Source organism: Terrapene carolina, unplaced genomic scaffold, assembly GCF_002925995.2.
Source record: "Terrapene carolina triunguis isolate 2854851 unplaced genomic scaffold, T_m_triunguis-2.0 Scaffold706, whole genome shotgun sequence".
Lineage (NCBI taxonomy): Eukaryota > Metazoa > Chordata > Testudines > Emydidae > Terrapene > Terrapene triunguis.
The window spans coordinates 5,880,286-5,887,269 of record NW_020665057.1 but is presented as its reverse complement, the minus strand read 5'-3'; positions in this window follow the sequence as shown (position 1 = coordinate 5,887,269).

Here is a 6,984-nt window from a genome sequence, read left to right as displayed (position 1 = left end):
GATTCCTAGATCAGCTGGGGCCCTAAAAGCCCCCCTCTGTTCATCATAAAAGAGTGTGCAGAAGAGCACAATATCCAACACTTTGTTCAGATTTGTGTTGTTTCTCTCATACATCCCCTGGGCACTCATAGGAGCCCTACTCAGTTTTATCAATCTGTAAACTACACTAATGTTAAAAAGGAGACAGAGAGAGTGAGTTTTGGAGCCAACACGTCTTCACGTATTAGCAGCAAAGCAGAAATTATTATGACTGATCCCACTGAAACAATGGGGAAGTAAGTGAAAGAGTCATGGTGCTTGTATACATTGATACTGCATTATAATGCATCGATGGCTGTATTAGAAATGATTTGTTTATTTTCAGAGAAGCCCTTTCTTATGAACTATTGCTTGTCCATTTTGAAGGGAACACAAAAGTATTTATTTCTTCCATCCCTTTTCACTTCTGATCCCTTTACAATACAAACACATTTTCAGTTTCATTCGTGTTTTTACAATGAGGAGATTTGAAAATCTGTCCGCATCTCACAGTCAGCTGTTCCCTTACTTCCTGAAAGTTTGTTTGCCTTTTGGTTTTTGGATGAGTATACTATTGCCAGTTGTTATCTAATCATAATTTGCAGTAGAAGGCATGCAGATGTAAATGCAAATATTTTAAATGCATATTCCGTTCTGGTCAGCTGATTTTGTAAATGCATCAGTTTATAAAACCATCTGAATGTAAAGCCAAGTGGTCTACAATAGAACTAATGCAGGAATAAGTAGCAAAACACACAAAGAGAAAACCACCATTAGACTGGAACAGACTGAAACCTGAAATCTAGCCCCTTGCTACAAATACATGTGGAAAGAATAAAGCTTAACCTTTTTATTCTGAGCGCCTTTTTTTTTTTTTTTTAAACATTCCAAGAATTGATCTGCCAACTTTTGGCTGTAACCTTTTCTATTCTGTTGGTTGCCAAAGTTAATGTACTGTTAAACTCACGTTCTTTCCTAAGACTTAGGAATGTATCATTTGTCAGGCTTAGCCATTCAAAGAACCTAGCCACCTTTAGCTCCTTCGACTTTCCTACAAGCACATATAGCTAGCTGCATAGCATACTGCACATTTGCATAACCCAGGTTTCAGGTTTGAGCTGAAATTTATAATGGACGAGATTTCTGAACAGATCTCACCCTGTTTCTGCTAGTGTACATCAGAAAACCCTGCACTCATGAATCTGAATAATGCTTGGAATCACTCAGTACACTCTGCAGCAAATGCCCCTATATCATTCTGGCTCATTGAATTCTCCTGCTGGAGAGCCCACAATAGGTGTGATTTGCAAAAGCATTTTGAAAGCTTACATCTATGTCTACAGGTTTCAGAGTGGTAGCCATGTTAGTCTGTATCAGCAAAAAGAACAAACAGTACTTGTGGCACCTTAAATTTGTTAGTCTCCAAGGTGGCACAAGTACTCCTCGATCTATGTCTACTTGTCACTTCTGTACAAAAGACTAGCACGACTTACCTATATTTTAAGGTTTAAATAGAACTTGCATGGTGAATGGGCCCTCTACAGAGGGGCAAATTTCATGCAAAGAGACTAGACTACAACCATTGGAAATGAAATATACTTTTTAATGAATTAGGGTGACTATATACCTTACGCACTAGTCACCCATTCTGCATGTAACAATGCAGACAATGAGGGCCAAATTCAGGTCTAGTATAAGAGGGTTCAACCCCATTTTTTCCCCAACAGGTCTGAATCTGGCACTGAAGCAGAAAGTTATGAAAATCTAGAGTAATTTCAACTTCATTACAAATCCAGTTCTCTTTATTATTACTCATTCTTCTTGCTCCACTGAATTGAGAGAGAATATTGTTTATGAGAGTGTTAGCATTTTGTCTTTCTATAACAATTTACATCAGATTATCAAAAAGCAGCCACGAATTAGTCTTCAGAACACCCATGATATAGATAAGCATCTATACTTGTATTTTACAGTTGGGGAAATTGAAGCAGAGAAAGGTTAAGTGACTTGCCCAACGCCACACACAAGTCAGTAGCACAGCTAGGAACAAAACCCAGATTTCCTGACCTCGAGTCCTGTGCTTTAGCCTAAGACCATTTGTGACAGAGTGCTGAGGCCTGACAGATGAGTCTGAACTCTGATCACTGTAGCCTCAATTAGTTTCCCCAGCAACATCTGACTGAGGAGATAGGGAGGCTGGGAGAGCTAAGGAATTAATTGGCCCATTAGCTAACTAGTTTAATAAAGACAGAAAGGAAGTGGTAGCGTGGGGAGGACAAGGCTAGCTGTGCCCAGGTTGACGGTGATCCCAAGGAAGAGATTTCTCCTTTCCTCCCAGTACCCTGATGAACAGGGACTGAAGGTCATAGAAATTAGGACTGTTGTGTTGCACTGTGCAGGTATTGGTGGTGGGACTTGAATAAATTATACAGATTGGACACGAAAAAGGAGTCTGAGCAGTTCCTGAGGTGGCCAAGGACTGGGGGCACATGCACCCTGTCACACCATCCTTTTCCTTGAGGTGGCTGAGTCATAAAGCTTAGATCCAGATCTGAACTTTCAAGCTTCTTGGGCAGCTGGGAGGGTTAGCTCTAGGCTTTTGGGTTAGCTTATTTTAGCTGCCTACCACTAAATTTCACTTCAGATTCATAAACTCATAGATATTAAGGTCAGAAGGGATTCAGTTCCAAAATGTCTCAGAACTTAGCACCGTTCAGATCTGGGGTCTTGTTTCTCTGGCAGTGATATGTTCATTTCCTACTGTCGTTTAGCATCACATTTTAATGTATGAAAAATGGAGAAATAAATGTACATAATCATAATTTACATATGGCAGTAAGTTCTGTCTCAGTGTGAACATCCTGAAGGATTACATTTGCTATATGTGGAAGTCCCCCAAGAGGTAGACAACTACATTTCTCTTTTCTTAGGCAAAGAAAAAATATTCTCACGTCAAAAGCCAAAATCACAGTATTGTGACCCTAAAGATAATCCCAACATATAGACTGGGTAGTTAATACTATATTTAGGCCCTTAGCTGGGAGGTTTGTTATTTAAGAGAAAGCTGTTAATTAAAACAAACTGCTACTGACCAAGTGGCAAATGAGGAAAAGATGCTATAAACTTAGGCAGTCCTGGTTTTGGCCTACTCCATTGACTGGATTAACCTTTTTCCTTTTATCTGTATTGTGATTCCAAACACCTAACCTGAATTTGACTGTATCCATGTCCCTGAAAAAATCATTAATAAGCAGCAATGGGGTTAATGGAAACAAGTTTGAACTCTATTATTTCATACAAATACTGTAGGGAACCTCAAACATATCAGAATGATGAGTGTTTTATGTCTCTGGTGAGATGTTCCGCATCTGGCTGTATTTCGTTTATTGATTCCTTTAGAAAGGTTACATTTCAAGAGTCATTTAAAATACATGTGTCTTCCTCATTTTACGTTCCCATTATTTACAGACAGAAGTCCAAGGTAAAGATTACTCACATAAGAGATGGCAGTCTCAGGCCACATGCTACTTTTGCCCTCCCACTCCCTTTAACAACTTGACACCCTCACTTTAATCACAAAAAGAGAAATGGAAAATGGTTAGAGGGCTATTGAAATCTTAAAGTATTTTATTTGAATCATACTGCAGCATGGCAGTGTTGTGGGTTGCTTTCCTTAACGTAACACCCTTAACTTTCTCCATCTCCCTCAAAGCTCTCTACAGGCTCTGGAGGAAATAGTTCACTCTATAATTTATCAGGGAGGGTGGGGGGAAGGGGAATCAATATATTAATACAGAATACTTTTCACCATAATACATAATGACTAACATCTGTTAATAGGCTAATAAAATGCCAGCTATGCAATCTCTCCATTTAGCATAGCATAGCCAACTGCATTGTTTGTGCAATTAATGTTTAAGAAAGATACTGCCTGTTAAAATGTACATCTCTTCTGTACTGCTGAAAATAGCACATTAAAAATTTATTTTTAAATCAATAAATAAATGCCTAGAGCTGCCAAAAGTGTGCTAGAGGTTATGAGTAAACCACAAAATTGATTTCAGGAGGGGTTGCAAGAACTTTGGAGAGCACGTTTAGAATTCAAAACGATCTTGACAAATTGGAGACTTGGTCAGAATTCAACAAGATGAAATTCAATAAAAATACATGCAAAGTATTTCACATAGGAAGGAAAAATCAAGCATACAACTACCAAATGGGGAATAATTGGCTAGGTGGTAGTACTGCTGAAAAGGATGGGGGGGGAAATAGTGAATCTCAGATTGAATACACGTCAACAAAGTGATGTAGCTGCTAAAAAAATTATATTCTGGGGTGTATTAACAAAAGTGTTGTAAGTAAGTTGCGGGTGGCAACTGTTCCACTCTACTCAGCACTGGTGAGTGCTCTGCCTGAGTTCAGCCCTTTAGGAAAGATGTGGACAAATTGGATAGAGTCCAAAGCAGAGCAACATAAATTATAAAAGATTTAGAAAACCTGACTTATGAGGTAAAGCTAAAAACTGGGCATGTTTAGTCTTGAGAAAAGACGACAGATTGGACTTGATAACAATCTTCAAATATGTTAAAGGCGGTTTAATCAATTGTTCTCCATGTTCACCAAAGGCAGGACAAGAAGTAATGGGCTTAATCTGCAGCAAGGGAGATTTAGGTTACATAGAAATTTTTCTCCCCTCAATAAAGATAGTTAAACTCTGGAACAGGCTTCCAAGGGAGGTTGTGGAATCCCTATCACTGCGGGTTTTAAGAACAAATTGGACAAACACCTGTCAGGGATGGTCTAGGGTTACTTGTTCCTGCCTCAGCAGAGGGGACTGGATGTGATGACCTCCCAAGGTCCCTTCCAGCCCTACATTTCTATTATTCTAAATTAATTTTAAAAATAAATTAGCTTTCTACATAGGCAAGAGCAGCCAATCTTTGATCAATTAATTATTTGAATTGGGAAAGGCCCCTGTCATGGGCCATGACCCCAGTTGCTGTTTTACTGATATATATTCTGGCAGCAGCTTGTGAACCTTATCAAAAGTGAGAGAACTACCATATATGGTTGCTTTCACTTTGTCCTACAGTCTTACTTTAAAAATTATTTCTAAGGGGTTTCAACCAGAGCCTCTTGGATAAGGTGAACTCTGCCTCCTGGACTGAAAACTGGCTGAAGGACAGTATGCATATGGCAACAATAATCCAGTGGGGGTCCCAGCAGAGGAACCGAATGGGAGGCAGCAATGGATGAGGCAGAACATGAAACTAGGCTCTCAGCAGGAATGCAAGTGGGAAGAAAGAAGGTCGGCACTCACTGCTGCTCTCACCCCTAAGTATGAGCCTGAAGTGTGGGGGACTGTATACTCAGGTATACTCAATAAACCTGGTGAGGTCATATTTTAGTTTCTTACCTTGAGAGCAGGGGGCTGCTGGGTTGCAATGTTGGGACTTTGGTTTAGTACATAGCGGGAGTCAGCAGAATGAAGAGTGAGAACTCCCCTTGCATAAGGAGGAGTAGGCAGGCAGAAGACAATTGTTTCCATTGAGCCTGTTGCACCTGGACGCTAAGGAGGAAGACAAGATGGTGGCTAAGGCGCCAATATAAAGGATTCCTGCAGCAGCTGCCTCAAAAGGCAAATTCTGTGCCTAGAATTTGCAGAACTTTCTCCTAACCTTGGTAATAAAGTACTAAGGCTTTTCTGGGGGGGTCTGAATCCAGCCCTGCTTGGCAGTGAGTGGTGACTGAAAGTCCTTCCTGTCCTCTGAATGGTGAAAATGGCCTGTCTGAAATTAGATGGTCTCTGTCCAGTTCCTAGTGGACAGGTGTGCACGTCACAACTGGTATTAAGTGACAGTCTTAGTAGAAAAGCCAAGGAGACAGTGAGCACAACTGTTCTGCCATCCTTCCAGGTTGGGGCTGTGCGCAGAAGCTTCCGCTGGGTGTTACTATTTTACCTTTTCACATGGATAAAGATGGCAAATTATCAGTCAGTGAGGCAACAATACCAAGGGTGTGCTGTAGGTTAACTGAGCAGTTTAAGCATCAGCTTGAAGTAACATGAGAGATAAAAGGACATCCCTTTAAAGGAAAAAACAATACTTTGGCCAACGGAAGCTTTGAAGGCATATAGGAATTGCCACACAGATCACTCTAGGGTCCTTTTATTCAGTATTCCGTCTCTGACAGTGACCAGTACCTGATGCTCGGGGGGAGGGATAGCTCAGTGGTTTGAGCATTGGCCTGCTAAACTCAGGGTTGTGAGTTCAATCCTTGAGGGGGCCACTTAGGGATCTGGGGCAAAAATCAGTACTTGGTCCTACTAGTGAAGGCAGGGGGCTGGACTCGATGACCTTTCAGGGTCCCTTCCAGCTCTATGAGATAGGTATATCTCCATACCTCACCCACCATGCTTCAGGGGAAGTTGCAGGAAATCCTGTAGTGTACAATCAATGAATACATTGCACAGAGGGAAAGTTTCTTACTGATCTCCATCAGCTACTGGTTGTCTTATGCCCTGAAGCATAAGGGCTCATATACCATGTACTTTTTTCTTTTTTAAAAAGTACTGTGAATATTCTCATTATCCATATAAAAAACATAGCCTTTTCTAAATTCTACTGACCTCTTGGCCTCAACAATGTCTTGTTGCAATGAGTTCCACAAGTTACCCATTCTGTAAAATAGTTTCTCAGTTCAAAATGTGACATTTCAATTTCATTGATTCTCCCATTGTTCTTTCCAAGTTACCTGCTCTATATCAGATTACATAAAAAAAACTCCATTAAAGGAATGTTCAGTTTGCAAAATCTAACATTCAAAAGTTAGGAAATGCCAGAATTAAGGTTGCTGGGGAAACCCTATTTCAGCCTCCTGGTGGGTATGCTTTAGCACAGAGTCTTTAATTACATGATCATATACAGTTGGATCACTGCCTGATTCAGTACACAGACTGGACAGTGC